A 21800-nucleotide genomic window follows, 5' to 3' on the forward strand; every position below is an offset into this window, starting at 1 on the left:
TGGAGAAACAACAACTTATTTTTAGTTTCCATACTAGTTGTTTAGGCTTTCATTGACAATGGGCCAATCCCATGCTTTTTTGGACATTTCAGATGGTTTGCAAATATAGTCTATCTAACAGTCTGCAAATTGTCAACACAGCACAGATATGAAGCCTATGAGGAGTGTTTTAGATTGCCTTCTGTTCAGAAAACTGTTGCAGCTCAGTTTTTATACAATGCAGATTTTACTAAGTCCCAACCTTATCCAGGAAGAGCTTGTAACACCACTTAATGATACATCAGCTTGCTTAATTTACCCAACAGGAGATTTACGTATCACATTTAACCTCCTATAGTTTATTATGTTTACTTTGCATTTCTCTGCAATGACATATGAGTCATTTAAGATCCTTTTGGCATAAATTGGTATGATGCTTCTCTGACTAAAACAATCCAAGTTCACATAGTTGTAACTTACAATGTCACAATCAGACCTGTGATTTGTTAATGGTCCTTCGATATCAGATTTTTCCATTTTCTGAGTTATGTGCATCTGACTGGTGTCAACACAAAAATCATCTAGGATAACTTATGTTTTATATTGCAGTTCGGATGGATATCGGCAGCAGTTGTTCTTTTTAACTCAGTCTGCTTGGCAGGATTTCTCAGAATGAATCGCATGCCTAGAGTACCTTGAACCCTTGGTAGACAACTTTCAGTTACATAGCCTCACTTGAACACTAGCTTTTAATCAGGTGGTTAATTGGGATGAATGAGGAGGATATTTCACTAAGCATCTGGACACAGGAATTCTACTTACATCCTTTCCACTTCAAAGCTGAGAGCAGCTGGGAGTTAGCAGCTCTGGGGTTTGACTTTGACATCTAAAACTAGACAAGAGAAATTCCAGATAAATAGATAAATATCTAATTCAATATTATGTCATTGGTATTATAATTCAGTCTAGATATATTTGCATTAAAATGTGTAAAAGGTTTTCTAGTAACCAAATGTTTTCTGCCCCATTGCAATAGGGATCTACTGAGAAACAGAAGAGGAGTCTGACAGATGGGGAGTATGTATCACCAGTGTTTCTAGTTTGCAAAACAAGGGTTGTTCTATAATCAGAGGCGATCTTCTCATTACCTCCTACTTGGTTGAGCATTCAGAGCTTCTGGTCTCTTAAAGTAGAGACATAGCCCACACTTCATGGAGCTGACCACCAGGTGGATGAAGGATGGCTTCTCTAAGACTATAGAGTAGGATTGGCCAACAGAACTGAGTATCTGACTCATGTTCTGCAAAACAAACTGATTTGATAGAGAATAGTCTCTTGTATATTTGCTAATGAGACACAGCATCTTACTTTTTGTGGCTGGACAGAGAAACTAGAACTATTATTCTGATTTTTTTCTGAAGATAGAATAACTCCAAAGAAATTTTGTTCAAAGATTTATTCAGTTTAACAAAAGGAAGAGGAGATCAGCACTGTGGTGAACCTTTAGATTGACTCATACTCTTAGAACTTTGCTAACTTGTAGAAAAATCACTCCCTGAGTTCCATTTTCCCCAATAGCATGGGGAACCATGACAAAAGGCCCATAGGATTGTTTTGAGGAAGCAATGAGATTATATACAGAAAATGCCTGGGCACAACACAGGCACTGCATATAAGTTAGAGTGTTCTGTGATTATAGTATTTGTTTAATTGCAAGATACCTTATTAATTTACTACCATTATTTATTTAAAAAAACACACACAACATTAGAAGAATCTATGTCTTACGACTAAGTCAGTCTTCTACTTCAGAGAAGTTAAAGAATACAGTAGCATGTCTTCACATATTTTTCATTTTTATACCAGCTAAAAAGTAATCTGTCCTTTCCCTTCTTATCTAAGAATCATTTGTCTGAGAAACTAAATTGGAGCCTATGTTCTTATTTGGTTATGGTTGTACATTAAGCCTTCTATTCCAGAGTTTTCTTATACCTTTCACTCTCCACTTTTCCAGACCCCTACTCTACCTGCTGTAAATTCCATTGCCATTGAGATATAAGTGTCTACGAAAAGACTACAGGGTATTGATAGATTTCTGTCATAAGAAAGGTTATTATTTCCTTACACCAATCCTTCCACTGCCATCATTTGGCAGACAAGGGGACTGAAAGCACAGAAAGATGAGGGAGACTTTCCCAAGATTTAGTGTGGTTCAGAAACAAATAGTAAGAGATAGGGAGGCAGTTTCCACGTTCTCGCAATGCAAAATCCTTTGTTGGTGAAACACCGTCTAAGAAGAAATACTGACAATAAAGGTAAAAGCTAAGTTACCCATGTAAAGTGGCTAGGAGACTAAGAGCTTCTCATGCTTGCTGTCCCCTCCCAGTATTCTGTGAGCAGACTACCATCAGAAAGTATCTTTAGCTTGATGACACCCCTATAACACACTACAATCACGCTATATCATTGTGCCATTGGAAGATGGCACTATTTTCAATCTCTTCTCATATATTACATCCTGAGTATGGTTTCTCCTCCCTCTATTCCTCCCAGTCCATCCCCTCCTGACCTCTCCTTTGCCCCAGATCCACTCTTCCTCCATTTTTCTTCAGAAAAGAGCAGGCCTCACAAGGATATCAACTGAACATGACTTTAAAAAATTACAATAGTACAAGGCACAAAACCTCGTATCATGGCTAGTAAAGGTAACTCAGCAGGTTGAACAGTGTCACAAGAGCAGGCAAAAGAGTGGGGGACACCCCAACTCCAACTGGTAGTAGTCCCATAAAACCACTAAGCTAACAACCATATTATATATGCACAGAACCTAGGTCATAAGCATGCTAGCTCATTGATTGTTGCTTCAGTGAACTTCGTCGGCCCTGCTTAGTTGGCTCTTTGGACCACATTCTTAAAGTGTCTTCAGCCCCTCTGATGGAAACTGATACCTTTGAGTCCTTACTAAATACCAGGTACTGCTGTAGTACATTCTGTGTATCATCTTACTGAGCTACCCTGGAGAGTTCCAGGATATGATGCCACCACCATGCTCTGAGTCAAAGGGATATCCGACTTCTCAAATTTGCACATTTGATACAGACAGCTCATGTGGATGCCTGTCCATTGCCAGCTACTCTGTTTGTAGCTTTACTGAACATTTCCTCATTTAAATTCTCACAATACAAATCAGTCTGGAGGTTCCTCAGAAAATTGGACATTCCACTACCTGAGGACCCAGCTATACCTCTCCTGGGCATATACCCAAATGATGCTCCAACATACAACAAAGACACATGCTGTACTATGTTCATAGAAGCCTTATTTATAATAGCCAGAAGCTGGAAAGAACCCAGTTGCCCTTCAACAGAGGAATGGTTTCAGAAAATGTGGTAAATTTACACAATGGAATACTACTCAGCTATCAAAAACAATGATTTCATGAAATTCATAGACAAATGGATTGAACTAGAAAATATCATCCTGAGTGAGGTAACCCAATCCCAGAAAAACACACATGGTATACACTCATTGATAAGTGGATATTAGCCCAAAAGCTCAAATTACCCAAGATGCAATCCACAGACCACATGAAGCTCAAGAAGAGGTTGGCCAAAATGCGGATGCTTCATTCCTTAAAAGAAGGAACAAAAATATCCATAGGAGAGGATATCGAGGCAAAGTTTAGAGTACAGACTGAAGGAATGGCCATTCAGAACCTGCCCCACATGTGGCCCATATATATACAGCCACCAAAACTAGATAAGATGGATGAAGTTAAGAAGTACATGCTGACAGGAACTGGATATAAATCTCTCCTGAGAGACACAGTCAGAGCATGTCAAATTCAGAGGTGAACGCTAGCTGCAAACCACTGACTGAGAATGGGACCCCCGTTGGAGGAATTAGAGAAAGGATTGAAAGAGCTGAAGGCACTTGCAACCCCATAAGAATAACAATGCCCACCAACCAGTGCTTCTAGGGACTAAACCACTACCCCAAGACTATACATGGCCTGATCCAGGGTTCCAACTGCATATGTAGCAGAGGATAGCCTTGTTAGGCACCAGCGGAAGGGGAAGCTCTTGGTCCTGTCAAGGTTGGACCCTCAATGCAGGGAAATGTTGAGGTGGGGTGGTAAGGAGGAGTGGATGAGAGAGGGAAACACCCTTATGGGGGAGGGTGAGGGTGAGGGGATAGGGGCCTTATGGACAGGAAACCAGGAAAGGGAATAACATTTGAAATATAAATAAATATATCCAATTTAAAAAATCATTATTAAAAAAATTCTCACAATACTGAAGGTCTGTAGAAAAATGATCTGATGCAGTTCAACGTTTTGATAGAACTCTAAAAGTGTATCAGAAACGGAGGATCTGAAGTTGAATCTCCCTGTGTTGCGCCCTGAAAACACCAATCAGATGGCACACTTGTGAAGAACACAGGAGTCTTGAATTCACGTCCGAATTATTTTTTTAGCAAGTGTTTTCAGGGAAAATGTTGTCTCTTCCCCAACCCTATTAATAAACATTGCTTTTGACCTTAATTGCTACTGTTTGCTGGGATGAAACATGTATTACTGCCTTGAGAAGATAGAGTCCAAGGTTATAGTTCCTATTCCCCTACTCACTGGCTTCCCTACATGAAAGTAAGGACTCATTAAACCTCATCTCCTCACCTATAAAAATCACAATTTTAAGTGTGGAAGATAATTCTCTTTAAAGATCTCATGTTTGCACATCCACATTTTAAAAGCCAATTTGTTTCAGACTATCCTTTTGAGAATGCTTATATGGGCAAATGGCCACAGGAAGATTCAGGCCATGGCTCCTGTGACAATTTGAATCACATTTATGATGGCAGAGGTGTGTTCAGCTTCCTTCCAGAACGCAGTTCCATATTTGAGGGTAAATTGACTTAACATGTCTCCACAGAGTAGGCGGAAAACTGTTCTAGAGCCCCGGGTTCTTAGTGGTTCTGAATCCAGAATTTTTTGGAACAGGCTATTGATATGTCACTTCTGGAGCAGAAAGTATCAGAGCCTTCTCGAGACCCACCCTCTGCCCTCACTGGTCAAATGGAAGAGAATGGCAAAAAGTGGAGAGAATAGCAGCCCAAGTCCATGAGTTACACTGTATGAGTGTTTTCAAACATAAATGTTTAACTTGCCCTGTAGCATGACTGAGGAAGAAATTTCATTTACTTTTATTTATAGGCATTGGTGTTTTGCTTGCTATACACACGTGTGTCTGTGTGAAGGTGTCAGATCTTGGAGTTACAGATAGTTGTGAGCTGCTATGTCAGTGCTGGGAATTGAACTCAGGTCCTCAGGAAGAGTACTTAGTGCTCTTAACCACTGAACCATCTCTATAGCTCCAGGCAAGAAGTTTTTCTTGTCTTGAGCCACTTAGAATTCAGGCTTTATCTCCACCATATCTAAAGTTACATGATACTATCTGTGGTGGGACAATAGCATTAAGTAGTTGCCTCCTAAATCTGAAATACATTGCTAAGCAATTTTACCTCAACCATCTCCCTTATCTTGGAAGAAACCTGGAAATGTAGTTATTATTTTTCATTTCACACATGGAAAATCTGAAACCTTGAAGTACAACCTATTACTTACTTTTTTTTTTCACTTACAAGATCATGTAGCTAGTAGGGCATTGAAACCTAGTCTACTCAATTTCTGAAATTATGCCAACTGAACCTTTTAAGACTGATTATTTGGTTGTAGATTCTTTAATAAGCCAGGCTCAGCCCTAGAATATCAGTAGTGGCTAAGTGAAGTGCATAGGCCAGCATTCTCTCGCGTCACATCCTTCTACCTCCTGGACTGCGTGTTAAACTGCTCCTTGCTCTTATGCGTTTTTCCTTCTCTTTCTGTGGATCACTGGCTCCAGATTCTTCCCCAACCCCTGCAGCATCATTTCTTTCCTGGTGGGTTTGACATGCACTTCCTGGTCTCTTGTGCTATCTTGGTCTCAGTCTTTTGACTTTAAACACCGAGAACAATGAATGTGGGAAGCATCGCACGCCTCTCTGTCTTCCTAGAACCTATAGTCTCCATGACAACTCTACATTCTCATGAGAGAACAAGAGTAATACTCATATCACAAAAGTATTTTCAAGGTATTTCACATTGCCTGTTTTGCAATGTGATGCCAGGCTCTTAAAGAATGCAATGGAAAATTTTAAGCCCAGTAGTAAAGTATAGGTTACCACATAATGGTATACTTAAATTATTGAAGGGATAGCATCATCTTGAGATTTCTCAAAGGAGCACTTGCTGAAGAGTTATGTCTGCTCGGTGTAAACTCGGAAAGCAATAATGTGATTTAAAGTCTGCATTTTGAAAGAACTAGAAAGGCAAAAGTTTTGTTTATATAAACTGGCACCTGCATGTTTGTCTTCTGTAGCCAACTTGGAAGCTTCCCCAGTGGGCCAACATGGCTTCCCCTTGATTTTTCCTCACATCTAGGTTGCAGGTGTACCTGAACTAGAATGTTCATAAATTACATGGCTCTTATTAGTCCTTGGAGAGTGTGATAACTTCTCCCATAAGCATCAGTGATATAAACAAGGCTGACAAAACAAAATGCGTGCATATTTTGTTGGGATTCAGTATTCACGAAGAGTCCCCAAAGAATAATAAAGTTATTTCAATTAGATTAATTGGGAATGTATAATTTGCAGTTCCAAGATGCGGTTTGAAATTACAAATGAATGGAAATCAATGTTTGGGCCTCCTTGAGGCAAACTTTACTGGTTGTGAAGTTATATAGTAGTAGGCTTAGCTTTCATAGTAGCAAAATTCAAAGAACTATAGAATAGCTTACATATACCCTGTGTCCATATACCCTGTGTCCCAGTAAGTTTCACATACTCTGTCCTCTCTCTCTCTCTCTCTCTCTCTCTCTCTCTCTCTCTCTCCCTCCCTCCTTCTCCCTCTCCCTGTCTCTCTCTGTCTCTTTCTTTCTCACACACATACCTTCTCTCTCTCTCTCTCTCTCTCTCTCTCTCTCTCTCTCTCTTTCCTTTTTCACTTCCATCCCCCTCTCCTTTTTCTCTTATTTCCCCTCCCCTCAGCAGAGAATCATATAGCCTAGACTGATGTTAAGATGTGAGAGGTGTCTTAGGCTGGTCTTGACTTCCATATCCTACTTTCTCTACTTCTTAAGTGTGGATACTACAGGGTAGCTAACACATCCAGTTCTTTCCCATACACCTTTTAAAAATAGTCTGTCTTCAGTTTCCTAAGACATTATTTTCTCTACTAGCCTATGGATACTCTCTTCACCATTGCCTCTTCCTCTTCCTCTCCCTCCTCCCTCCTCCCTCCCCCTCTTCTTCTGCAGTCCACTGTCAATAGTCTAAGATAGACTTTTGATATATACTTTGATATATATATATATACATATATATATATATATATATATATATATATATATATATATACTTTCTAGAAATTGTACTGACATGATTTAGGTTAGCAGATGCTAGCAGACATCTGGAGGAACAAATCTCCAAGCATAGATACTGTCACCTAAGGACTCTACAAAGACCCTTTCACCAATATCTGACTCACAATTAAAGATAACGGGCACATCAGGGGACAAGGCAGCATGAATGGAATGCTATAGTCTTTTGATATTTTGGTAGGTAGAGATCACATCATTTATGGTGTGTATATCCAAGAGTGAGCTTTTCTATGATTTTAGGAAAAAGAATATTTACTTTTACTTGAATATATACTGACCCGGCTTGTACCTGAAAAATTAAAATAATAGATAATAGTTATAAGAGCCAAAACAAGGAAGTAAGACTGTTATTAGTTTCCGTACATTTGGTTATTAACATAGCTAAGATAAATTCTTAAAATTAAGGGATGAATTTAACACTTTTACTAGACATAGATCAACAGAATAAAAGGTAAGGTGTTTTTGCTTAATGGAATATTTTCTACACTCAAACAGCCCTTCACCCCACGCCCACTTCCTCTATCCTCTGGGAGGGTGGAGGCCTCTTATGGATATTCCCTAACTCTGGCACATCAAGTCTCTGCAGGGCTAGGCACATCTTCTCCCACTGAGGCCAGACAAGGCAACCAAGTTAGGGAACCTGATTCCACAGACAGGCAACAGCTTTAGGAATAGCCTCTGCTTCCCAGTTGTTGGGGGACTCACCTGAAGATTGACTGTACATCTGCTACATATGTGTTATGTGTGTGTGGGGGGGCAGGTCCAGCCTGTATATGCTTTTTAGTTGGGGGTTTAGTCTTTTGAGAGCCTCCAGGGTCCAAGGGACTCTGTTGGTCTTCTTGTGGTATCCCTTCAGGACCCTCCTCAATCCTTCCCCCAACTCTTTCATAAGAGTCCTCCAGCTCTGTCCACTGTTTGCCTATGGGTCTCTGTGTTTCAGTCAGCTGTCCTCTTCAGTGGACAGTTATGCTAGGCTCCTGTCTGCAGGCATAACAGAGTATCATTAACAGTGTCAGGGATTGGTGCTTACCCATGGAACGTGTCTCAAGTTGGGATGGTTATTGGTTGGCCATTCCCTCAGTCTCTGTTTCATCCCCTGTCCTTGGATTTATTGTAGACAGGACAACTTTTGGGTTGAAAGTTTTGTGAGTGGGTTTGTGTCCCTGTTGTTCCCCTGGAGTTTCTACCTGGCTATAGAGAGTGGCCTCTTCAGATTCCATATTGCCACTGCCGTGAGTCTCAGCTAAGATCATCCTCATTGATTCCTGGGAGTCTCTCTTATTCTGGGTCTCAGCATGTCCTGGAGATGCCCCCCCCACTATTCTGCTCCTGCCAGCTACAGATTTCCATTCATTCTCTTGGCCTTCTGGCCATCATTCCTGTCCCCTCCCCATCCCCTCTCTCACCTAGTTCCTTCCCTCCATCTGTCTCCTATGACTATTTTACTGCCTCTTCTAAGATTACCCACAGAGGAGTCTCAAATGGCCAAAAGGCACTTAGCAGAATGTTTAATACCCTTATTCATTAGACAAATGCAAACCAAAATGACTCTGAGATTCTGTCTTATACCTGTCAGAATGACCAAGATAAAAATTCCAAGTGATAGCACTTGCTGGCAAAGATGTGGAATACAGGAAACATTCTTCCATTGCTGTTGAGAGTACAGACTTGTACAACCACTTTTGAAGGTGGAAATCAATTTGGTATTTTCTCAGAAAAGTAGAAATAGTTCTACACCAAGACCAATATATCCTACTCCTGGGCATATACCCAAAAGATGCCCCACCATACCACAGGGACAGTTGCTCCACTATGTTCATAGCAGCTTTATTTATAATAGCCAGAAACTGGAAACAACCTAGATGTTCGTCATCTAAAGAATGGATAAGGAAAATGTGGGACATCAATATAATGGAATACTATTAAGTTAGTAAAACAAAGACATCATGAATTCTGTAGGCAAATGGATAGAACTTTAGAATATCATTATGAGTGAGATAACTCAGACCCAAAATGACATGCATGGTATGTACCCACTCATAAGTGTATATTAGCCATAAAGTACAGGATGCCCACACTATACTCCACAGACCCAGAGAAGCTAAACAGGAAGTAAGACTCAAACAAGAATGCGTAAAATCTTACTTAAAAGTTAGTTTTCATGTCATGATGAAAATTTGCAAAAAAAAAAAAGATGTTTGAGAAGTTACTACTTGCTCTTAGAAAATACATTCCTAGAAATAAACTGAATCTAAGAGTTGTGAGTCTTTTACAAAGGACAACTGGGAGAATGGAGTGCAACCTGAAGTTCATGGACAGGGTTATAGCAAATGGCCACCCAAAGAGCAGAGAAGGAACTGCCGTCACCCTCAAGCTGTGCAGAAAGTCAGTTCCACATGACCTGAAGACTTAGTGCTAGTGGCCAAAGCATTTGAACTTACTTAGGAAATTTTAGGGAAATATCTTCTAATATTTTATCTTTGATGAAGGTAATTTCGCGTGTGCATGTATGTGGATGTGTGAGTGATGAATATAAATCAACCTATTTTTTAGTGATAAGATCTCTTCTGAAGCTAAACGTCAACAATTAGGCAAGACTTGGTGGCCAGCAAGGCCCAGGGATCTTCCTGTTCTCACCTAGACACCTCTGAGTTTGCTGGTATATGCCACCACACCCAGATTTTTACTTGAGTTCTGGCGGACCTGGGGTCTTCATGCTTGGGTATTTTTAGCCAATCATTAAACACTTCCTAGAATAAGTTTTAAATTACATATAAGTACTAACCATAAGAAAAGTTATTTTCTTACATCAAAAGTAAGAATTTTCATCCATTATCAATCATGACTATGGTGTTAAAAAACTCTAAATAAAATATAATACTGAGAATACATGTTACTAATAAAGGGCTATTATCCATAACATATGAAGATTACCTCTATTTCAGTAAAAGAAAGACAGGCATTACAGTAGGGAAAATTAGGTAAAATTGTAAGACCAGCATTCCATAAGGGCTGGAATGAGAACCAATGGACTGAGTACCTACTAAGCACCATAAGGGGTACTTACTCAGATGGGAAGAGTTCAGCTTCATTAGATAACAGTGAAACCACACCCATGATGCTCTTGCACACCCATTAGAATTGCAGAAATGAGAAAGGTACAATGTCACATATTAGTGCAGTTCCTACACAACTGGATTTTCATTTACTGCTCTTAGATATGTAACTTGGGACAATGGTTTTTAAAGTATGTCACCACTTTTCTACTCAACTTGAGAATGTTGTGTAATCAGTTTACCTAGCAGTCACATTCTAAGTTCTTAATCTGACAGTAATGTCTACCAGCTATTGTGTGCTCATCCTGATTCATGATGGCAAAAGATGTGAAGTGTATTAAATATACATCAGTAGTAAAGAGATATATAACTCCATAATCCAGCGAGAGCAAATGAACTACCTTGACACATACTGAAATGATACAGTGTGTAACACTCTTGAAGGGAGGTACCAGGCATAAAAGAATATACCTGTAAATCCCACTTACATAAAGGTCAATGCAGGCTGAATGAAGCAAGAGTGGTTCACAATGCACCACTCTTGCTAATAGTACATAGGAAAAACAAATGATTAGAAGAAAATTGAAAATAGTGTTATTTTCTTTATTAATTGGGTCTGTTTTTAGTATTTAGAAATGTTCTTTTTGGTTTTATTTTTGACCCATGTGATATTAAACTTTACATCAATGTTTAATTTATAGTAATCCATTAATCTTTTTGTTTGTTTTGTGTATGTGTGTATGCATTTACGTATTCATGTATAATTCATGTATATATTAGTATGAGTGTTTGTGGTGTGTGTGTGTGTGTGTGTGTGTGTGTGTGTGTGTGTGCATACAGAGGCCAGAGGCTGAATCTGGTTTCTTTCTTCATTGTTCTCCACCTTGCTCTTTGAGATAAGGTCTCTTACTAAACCTGCAGCTCTCTGACTGTCTAGACTGGCTGGCCAGAGAGCCATGAGAGTCCTCCTATCTCTACTGCCCCTCTCCTCCTCCGTACCTAGCCCTGAGATTACACACATGAACACCTGGCTTGTTTCCTTTTGAATATGGTGCTGGGATCTGAACTTAGGGCTTTATACTTATAAGGCAAACACTTCACTAATTGAATCACATCCCTAGTCCCCGGAATATTTATTTTTATGTGCTTCTTTTCTTATGTGTCCATATTTCACCAAGGTATTTCAGAAAAACACAACTTTAGCTCATATCAGTTTATTGAGAATATAGCTTCCTGGTCAGATGCTTGGTGGGCACTTCTGCTGATCTGATCCCCTGACACTTCAGAGTCAACATAGACAAGGTTCACAGAGGAGATTCATCTGAGCTTTTCTCTAGGACCAGACCATCACTTTTGTTTTTCAAGTTACAGATCAAGATTCCATTGCTGGGGTCATGTCTCGTAGTCACCGCACTCAGTAATGGCTTGTGCATGTTACCTCTTCATGCTTTGGAATGACCCTTCACTATGGCCTTTGTAATTGATCTGTTACTGGCAGAGTCTTCTGAGCTTTTTTCTCAGGTTAGATCTTGCCTTTTTCTATCCAGTCCTCCTACCATAGTCTAAGTTTCCTTCTGAACTATGAATCTAATCAGGTCCACTTTCTCATTAAAATTGGACTGCTTAATGTCAAGCCACATGACTCACACTTAACCTTTCTCTGTGAGCTTATTAATTGGGCTCATGTTTGGTCCACACTTCTGGAATACTGTCTACTTTTACAGAAGATTCAATAGCTTAAGAGCAAAGCTGCGACCTTCATTGCTTCTCTCTTCTTCCTTCTCCCTACCTCTGCACCATTTCCCCCCAAATTTATACATGCAACTTGATGTCAGTCTATCAGTGTAGAAGGTACTCTTAAGGGGCTGTGTAAACAGCCCTTTTGCCATTAGCTTCAGGGAACATATCAGGATAGGAACTTAAAAGCCTTGCAATAAATATTCTTGACTAAATGAATTTAGAGGTGGCATGTGTCACTTCTTGGGAGAAGATTCCAGAGACATCATGACCCATTCATCCCAGGCCTTGAGAGCTGACAGAGCAATCACAATGGCAGAATTCACATAGACTGTAGGCTGGTGCAGAGATAGAAACATAAGTGGCTCCTCAGTAAGGACTGGGGCTGTACAGGGTCCATGTACACAGACTTCATGTAGGCAGATTGATTTCTATAAACAAGACTGCTGTGTCTGCACTTAGGCTTTTCAGCATTCAATTTGACTAGGGCTTGATGGGATGCATTATTTTCCATTGATTCTTTTTATTCAATACATGATGGAAGGACCACATTCCTGAACTGCTAATAAAGTCATGCATATTTAAATCTAGGTTATTTGCCATGCAGAGAAATAATCAAGTCATGATAGCTAACATATATATTTGGTGACTTGATATTGATTTTTATGGCTCTAATTTGAGCTCTGCAACAATTCACTGAAGAGTCCTAGAGAAGTCTGGGGTTTGGTACTACCCAGGATGGTAATCTCATATACACAGGCTAAAAGAAGAATGTATAAGCCCATTTTACACTCCTAAAAATGAATTGTTTAGAAGGGAATCTGAGGTGCTGTGTGGCTCATACTTCATGACATGGTGTCAGAGGATAAGAGAGTGATATGGCTCTCTCATGTAGTCACACGTTTATAGCTAATTAGGATGAGAATCCAGTTTCCTGACTCAGTGTGAGGATGTTTCTTACTCTGTGAACTAAAATGAGCACATAAATCCTGAGTCTTAGCTCAGCTAGGGGAGAAAGGAACAATGGCTTGCTAAGCTTCTTTCTATATTTATCTGATGCAGACACGCAGACCATATTCACATGACTTGTCATAATTATAGCAATTTTCTATTGGTTGTTTACCTAGGCGCTCTCTCTCTCTCTCTCTCTCTCTCTCTCTCTCTCTCTCTCTCTCTCTCTCCCCCTCGCCCTCTCCCTCTCTCTCTTTGTCTCTCTCTCTTAGTGTGTGTGTGTGTGTGTGTGTGTGTGTGTGTGTGTGTGTGTGTGTGTGTGTGTGCAGATACCCTCATATGTTATTCCTCTGTTATTCCTCAGTTACTATCCATATCCCTTTTGGATAGTCACTCAGTGGTCTGGAACAAGCCCCAGGGATCTGCTGATTTCTCCTTCCCCAGTACAGGGATTGGAAATGAAAGCTGCTAAGCTCAGCCTATTGCTACAAGGGAGGTGGGGATATAATTCAGATCCCTGCCTGGGCATGCAAGGTAAGCACTTTACTGACTAGCCTATCTCCTGGTTTTTCTACCATCTCTTTAGTCCTTCCTATAAGATCATGAATTTGAATAGTTTATAGATAAAATATCTGTGTCTCACAAAATCAAAGGACTAGTTAGAGGTAAGTCACACAGCTTGTGTGATGTCTCTGAACTGTTAGTCTTTGTTTCAGAATATCATCATATAATGTGGACATCTCCAAAAAGGTCCATTATGCATTAACATGCACTCAGGTGAATAGTAGGTTGTCTGATGTCCCTGAATCATAATATCAAATAGGGTCTTAAAAAATTTAATGTAGGATTAAAACCCAGGATGCTTAAAGTGGGAAGAGTTATCAGGGCTATGAATATATTGATGTATTTAATAACCTTTTATGAAATACACAATCTGAGAGATCTTGAGCTGGGGGCACTGAAGCCACAGAATAAAGGACAGAATGACAAAGAATGCTTGAAGTGGCAGGAAACTTGTTCGTCCTGCAGTCTGGACAATGTACTGACAGTTTCAGTTTATACTATAGTACAATTGTTGCTATCTTTTCCCCAGGGATCACATGCCAATGTCTGGGAATGGTTTGGCCACCACAGTGGAAAAACTATAAGCTCCTAAGCTGTTAAGGAACGCCTCAAAGAGCAATGGATAAGCCAGGTAAGACATGAGTAGCATTGAAGTTGAGAACTGCTGATGGTGGCACATGTGCTATCATACGTGGAGGCGGGGCCATGTACCTTGCACAGCATGACACAATGGACACTTTTCTCAGTTCTTGCCAGTCCCAGAGCTGTGTAGGCTATCCCAGAGAAGTGCCTACTTTTCTTCTGGTGGCTTACATTGAGGAACCAGCCAGCATCACTGAAAGATGTGGTCCATAGAGGGTGAAGAGTGGTAGATGGAGGGCAGCTGGTGAAGCACAGTCTGGAATCAGCTTGTTCTCATCTCCCTGGTCCTCGTCTTCCTATTACCAACTGAAGGGTCTCATATTCTTCTAGGCAAAGTGATCCTCCACTTTCTCCTTTTTCCTTAGCCTGCTTTACTTTGACTGTTTGAGAAAATAACAAACATTAAAAAACATGAAAGAAAACAAAACCGGCAAAGTATTTCTACTAACAAAGCAATAAACCCTCAAAACCAGAGATCAAAACCATCCTGTGTTGGCAAATATTGGAAGAAATCTGTCCTGAGGCCACTAAAACTAGAAGCTGCTTCTCCTCCAGGTCCTGATGGCTGACTAGCTGTATAGGAGAAGTTGAGAACCCAGTGTGAACTGGATGAGGATGAATGGAAAGGGAGGAAACACACAAAATAGCCACCACCATAAAAATACAATAAATTAGTATGCCCTGGTCTAGGTTTGACATGAACTGCTCAATGAATGTCAATTCCTAGTTTTCTTTACTCTGAGGCATTCCTAAAACGTAGCTGTTTTAAGTCAATTTAAGTCAATGATTGGTTGAAGATATGACCATACGTATTTGGTCTCTAACTCTACATATATCATGTTCCCTGCTGATGTCCATGGCACATTTCTGGGTTGAGGATAGGTATGGATTATTGCATTTGTATATTTATAATATATATTGGAACTGTTATTTACTTCATGTTATGTATGAGGGTAGTATAATTAAGAGGTTAGAGAACAGAGTCACATTCTTAGCAAGTGGCAGAGCTGTGATTTCATACATGCAACTTGACATAAAACATGCTTTGTGTGTATGTGTTTGTGTGTACACACATTAGTGTATGTGAGGGTGCATGTGTGCAGGCATGCATGTGTGGATCCATGGGTGTCATTCTTTAGGGTCTATCCACCTTTTTATTTCTTTTTTTGAAAAAAGTCTTTCACTGGTCTAGAACTCCTCACAAACTGTATTAAACTAGTGAGGCAAAGAGCCCCAGAATACCACCTGTCTTTGCTTCTCCAGTGTTAGGAACACACACACACACACACACACACACGGATTCTAGGAATTAAACTCAGGTATTCGTGCTTATAAAATTTTACCAAGTAAGCCAACTCCCCAGCTCAAGACATGCCTTTAACCACCAGGCTAAGCCAGCTGCCTTAATGTGTTACCCCATACTAAGGGAAAAATTGCATGGCTGTGTAATATGTTGCTTAGGGTTTCTCTATATTATTAAGTAGAATCAGGGAGAGGAAATTTTCTAATATAAATCTTGTGCTTTCAATGCAACTCAATGGTATAATGGTTTTCCTTGACATTATTTGTAAAAATGATTAATTCTTTACTTAGCCTTTTTTGAATTCTACTTTTTTCATATAAGATTTTCTTTCCCACTAATGAGTAATAAATTGTAGTAATGATCACTGTTACCTGAAACATATGAAGTTTCTGTCCATTATTAGTTTTCAAGTGGGATATTATTCGTAGAAAGTAGAGGTTCTGAAAGGGTGATTTAAAGGCTTTATGCTCAAAATACAATTATCCAAGTTTGTGTTCAGAATTCATTATTTTTATGAAATCTCACCATTTTATTATGGGGTTTATTATTTGGTACCCCCAGGTGAGTACCAAAGGTACTGGAACCAGATGTGCTTTCAGGAAGGACTACGGTGTTGGCCTTTGTCTGGTGTATCCCACACAGGGCTTGGTCATGGACTTGCTCTGCTCCTTCTAGCTCACTTTTGGGACAGCTGATTGAGAGGATCTCCTCGCAGGTACACATTCAGTGACATTAGACCAATAGTTCAACTCTGACCTGGGCAGGAATGTTTTCACTAGCGCAGTTAGCAGCCTGTAAATCAGAGAACTGGTTGTGAGGTATTTATCTTCATACTTCCTGTACAGTGAGGAAAAAGGAATTGGGGAACAAACTAGCTTTTGCCTTGCTCACCAACTGGAGCAAGTCCGCTCCCAGAGTTGGGATCCAGGTGGGAAGGACCTCTTTGCTCATCCTAGTCGAGCTGCTGCTGTCTGCAGCTGCACTCCTGGGCTGTGTGTCTTGAAGCAGGTATTAATCCTCTATTAATGTCTACAAAGGGAATAAATAGGCTAACAGAAATCATGAATTTAGGGCAATGTTTGCCAAATCACAATAATCATTCTACAGTGGATTTGAGACTTGTAAAGGATTTTATTTAGTGCACGAGATGTGCAATGCTGTCATTCTTCTTTTCATATTAGCAAAACTCGTTTTTTGTCTATGCCCTTACTGACTCAGGAAAGGTGACTGAGTCTCCAACTCCAGGAATCAATCATGACTCACATAAACCAATCAGCTTAATCGCCCATGATTTGTTTAAGGGTGGGCTCAGGATCCAGTTGAGATTAATTACATGGAGCTGATTATGTTAATTACAGGAATCTGATTATGTGTGGCCATGTCTGCTGTAATGCTTTCAAAGCGGCCCTACCTTCTAGAAAAATGCAAATGAAAACTTGCCCCTTTAGCTTATGCATTGCTGGATATTATGTAACAGAAGCTACTCAGTGCCTAGGGTTGTTGAAACTGAGTTGTACCATGGAGGAGCCAGTATGAGAGTAAAGCTTATATCCCTAGCTGGTGTAATAAATGGGCGAAATGGAGAAATAAACCATGCTTCTCACATAGCACAACTGAGGCCTTGGATTAACCAACACACAGTGTCTTTAAAGTTCTTCCTCATTCCTTAGTCTTTTATGATGCTTGAAAGCAAACAACTTAACCGCTATATCCCAGAGAAGGCCTAGAAGTCTGCATACCATGTGTTTTCCAAATAGTTCTAGTGTTTGGGGAAGATACATTAAGAAGAGAATAGTCTATAGAATTGTAGTGTGAATATCCTGTACTTTATGGCTAAAATCCACGAAGTGAATACATACCATGCATATCTGTGTCATCTAACTCAGGGTGATATTTTATAGTTCCATCCATTTGCCTGCAAATTTCATGATGTCCTGGTTTTTAATAGCTGACTATTATTTCATTGTGTAAATGAATTACTTTTTAAAATTTTTGGTTGATGGACATCTTAGCGGTTTCCAGTTTCTGGTTATTATTAATAAAGCTGCTATGAACATAGTGGAGCAAGTGTCATTGTATTGTGGTACAGTGGAGCATCGTTGGTATAGCTGTGTCTTTGTGATAGAACTTTCTGAGAAACTGAAGGATTGATTTACAGAGTTATATTCCAAACAGCAATGGAGGAATGTTCTCCTTGCTCCACTTTGTCCCAGCATGTGAGCTTTAGATCTTAGCCATCCTAATGGGTATAAGGTAGAATCTCCGAGTCATTTTTATTTACATTTCTCTCTTGACATTGAGCATGTCTTCAAGTGTTTCTTAGCTATTCAGGATTCCTCTGTTGAGAATTCTCTGTTTAGCTCTGTACCCCACATTTAAATTGGGTTACTTGGTTTGCTGTTGTCCAATTTCTTGAGGTCTTTACATATTTTGGATTTTAGTCTTTTGTCAGATGTAGGGTTTATAAAGATCTTTTCCCATTCTTTTGGCTGCAGTTTTGTCCTATTGACAGTATCATTTGCCTTACAGAAGCTTTTCAGCTTTATGAGGTCCCATTATTAATTGTTGATTTTTAGTGCCTGAGCCACTGATGCTTTGTTCAGGAAACTGTCTCCTGTACAGATGAGTTCAAGGCTACTCTCCACTTCCTGTTCTATTAGATTCATTGTATCTGGTTTTATATTGAGGTCTATTATCTATTTGGACTTGAGTTTTGTAGAAAGTGGTAGATATGGATCTTTTTGCATTTTTTTCTTTGTGCAAACTCCAGGTAAACAGGCAAAATTTGTTGAAGATGTTTTCTTTTTTCCATTGTGTGGTTTTAGTTTCTTTATCCAAAATCAAATGCGTGTAGGTGTGGGTTTATTGCTGGGTCATCAATTTTGTTGCATTGATCAACTTGTCTGTGTCTATACCAATATCATACAGTTTTTATTACTATTGCTGTGTAGTACAGATTGAAGTCAGGAATGGGGATACCTCCCAGAGTTCTTCTATTGTTCAGAATTGTTTTAGGTATTCTGGGCTTTTCAGTTTTCCACATGAAGTTGAGAATTGTTCTGTCAAGGTCTGTAAAGAATTGTGTTGGAATTTTTTATGGGAATTCCATTAAATCTGTAGATTGCTTTTGATAAGATGGCCATTTTTACTGTTAATTCTACTGATCCGTTAACATGGACGCTTTTTCTATCTTCTAATTTCTTCCTTCAGAGACTTTAAGTTCTTCTCATACAGGTCTTTTACTTGTTGCTTAGAGTCACACCAAAATATTTTATTTATTTGTAGCTATTATGAAGGGTGTCCTATTACTGATTTCTTTCTCAGCCCACTTATTGCTTATCTTTGTATAAGGAGGGACACTGATGTTTTTAGTTAATTTTGTATCCAGCCACCTTGCTGATGGTATTTTTCAGTTGTAAGAGTTCTCTGGTAGAATTTTTGGGGTCACTTATGTATATTATCATATTATCTGTGAATAGTGATACTTTGAAATCGGGGACTGGGGAGGTGCATCTCTAGGACATACCAGAGACTTGGGATGGCAAGGTGGGAACCTCCTGGGAGTAGATAAAAGTGACTCTAGCTGAGACTCATAGCAGTGTGGGTTATGGAACTTGAAGTGGCCACCTCCTGAAATCAAGCAGGACTCTCAATGGAAGGATAAGGACACCAACCAACCCACAATACCTTTGACCCAAAATTTGTCCTGCCTACAAGAAATGCAATGACAGTGATGGAGGAGAAACAGAGGGAACTGCCAACCAATGAATTACCCAGCTTGAAACCTAGCCCAAGTGTCTAACATAACTGTCCTCTGAGAGGTTCTACCTAGCAGCTGACTGAAACAGATGCAGAGATCTACAGCCAAACATTAGCCAGAGCTCTGGAAGTCTTTTGAAAGAGTTGTGGGAAGGACTGAGGGTCCTGAAGGTGATAGGAATTCCACAGGAAGAGCAACAGAGGTAGCTAACCAGGACCCTTGGGAGCTTCCAGAGAATGAACCACCAACCAAAGAGCATGCATGAGCTGTGCCTAGGCCTCCAGCACATATGTAGCAGATGTACAGCTTGATCTTCATTCCTTTGCATCAACAATTGGAGTGGGAGCTATCCTTGACTCTCTTGCCTGCCTGAGGATCCCATACCCCTAACTGGGTTGGCTTATCTGGCCTCAGTGGTAGAGGATGTACCCACTTCTATAGTGATTGATGTGCCAGATTTGAACTTAGAGGGGCCTCCCTGTTTTAAAAGGAGTAGGGAATGGGGAAAGGGGTTACATATAAAGAGAGAACTAGGAAGAGGTAGCCTGCAGTCAGGATATAAAACAAATACATAAAGTAATGGGAAAAAGGAAGTGAATACTCTCAGTTTTTGTATTCTTTTTTTTTTAAAGTAGTCATAAATACAGGTTTATTGGGAAACTACTCTTGGTCGGGCACATTCACGGGCCCAAGAAACAAGGCCAGGGAAGGTGCTCTGGGGAGGGAGATTGGGGAGGGAGAAGAGGGAGAAAGAGTGCACACAGGGAGAGAAGAGAGAAGGAAAGGGGCAGTTTTTGTATTCTTAAGTTAACATTAAGCTACACAACTACACAGACAGACAGACAGATACACATGCAGGCCTACAGGTGCGTGCGTGCGTGTGAACGCACACACACACACACACACACACACACACACACCCTGTGCAAAGTGCAATATCAGACCAGGAGAACACTTGTTCATACAGTATCCTATAAAATCTCACCTTTTATGTATGGCCCTGTGTGTACAGGATTGATAAGTGCCGAAATGCTAGGTTAACAGTGTCTCTCTGTGTGTCTGTGTCAGGTAGGATAATGGGACAAATCACCAAATAGCTGTGAAAAATCTTTGAAATGTACTTTCCCCATTTGTTTCTCAGTTTTGACCTCTATAAAATTATATAAAGGTGATTATTTTGATGACCAAGATTGAAAATGGCAAGGAAAGAGCCTGACAATTTGGATGTGACTTCCTAGCCAGCCCATTCTGTGGTCCCATTCTTAGGCTTTTGGTGGCACCCACACTCATGGCACAGGACCCAGAAGTAAGGCATGTGTACAGATTGCTGCACAAACAGGTATCCACAGTTAGAAATCCGTCCAGTTGGATCTTAGAGCATGACTTAAGGACCCATTTTCTTTCTTTTCCAGATCCCTTTCCTAGTGTGACACTATTTATGAATCCCAGCCCCCTTTCTGATCCGTAGACGTTGTCGTTATTTTGTTCTAACAAAGACCTTACTTTTCCACAGGTACCTTTGGTTCTTGACTCCACCCAAATAAAAGGGCATTAATCAGCAGGTAATTAAGCACAAAGCATTAATTGTATGTCTCCTTCTTAAAATAGTATCTATACTCACACCACAAATTTGTTTATACATGTTTTGGTTTGAGTGTGTAAATCCTTCATATGCTCATGTGCCCTGGAGACTGTGTGGTCCTACCAATGGGGCGTTTGGGTTATAGATGAGCCCAGGCCCAATTTAAGATTTCTGTTTCCTGATTTATTTACTGAACAGTAAGCATAAACCCTTGTTCCTGCTCCTGTGCACTTCCCATCATGAACCTTGAAAAAAATGTTTCCTCTCTCCATGTGTTAGTTTTCTTTGTCACCTTGACATAAACTACTGTAATTTGGGAGAAGAGAAGGTTAATAAGCCTCCACCAGGCCGGCCTGTAGGCAAGTCTGTGAGACATTTTCTTGATTAATGATTGATGAGGGAGAACCTAGACCATTCTGGTTGGTACCAACTCTGAGTAGGCATCTTGGGTTTTATAAGAATAAAAACTGGGCAGTATTTGCAGGACAAGGCAGTAAAACAACATTTCTCCTTGGTCTCTGCTTGAGTTCTTGCTTCCAGGCTTTTCTCTTGCTTGAATTTCTGCTTTTCCTCTCATGTTGCTTTTGGTTATGTCTTTTGCTACACCAATAAAAGGCAAACTAAGATACTCCCCAGGCTGATTAGTTTTAACCTAGAAGCAACTGAAAAGAGAGTCTTAAATGAAAATTTTTTTCCAAATTAGATTGACATCTCTGTAGGGAATTGTTTTGACTGATGTAGCCCAGAG

The 21800-nt window shown here is 40.0% G+C and overlaps 1 long non-coding RNA gene across 2 annotated transcripts; it reads left to right on the forward strand.

The window, feature by feature from the left end:
* Positions 1–1013: 1013 nt before the first annotated feature.
* Positions 1014–21140, forward strand: LOC108351358 (uncharacterized). Of its 2 annotated transcripts, none has more exons than XR_001838629.3 (3): positions 1014–1056; positions 14295–14396; positions 20984–21140. It is a non-coding gene; the product is annotated as an uncharacterized LOC108351358 (long non-coding RNA). The 2 variants fall into 2 exon arrangements; XR_005505805.2 differs by lacking the exon at positions 1014–1056 and adding an exon at positions 13542–13735.
* The last annotated feature ends 660 nt before the right edge of the window (positions 21141–21800 follow it).

Source organism: Rattus norvegicus, chromosome 6, assembly GCF_036323735.1.
Source record: "Rattus norvegicus strain BN/NHsdMcwi chromosome 6, GRCr8, whole genome shotgun sequence".
Classification (NCBI taxonomy): domain Eukaryota; kingdom Metazoa; phylum Chordata; class Mammalia; order Rodentia; family Muridae; genus Rattus; species Rattus norvegicus.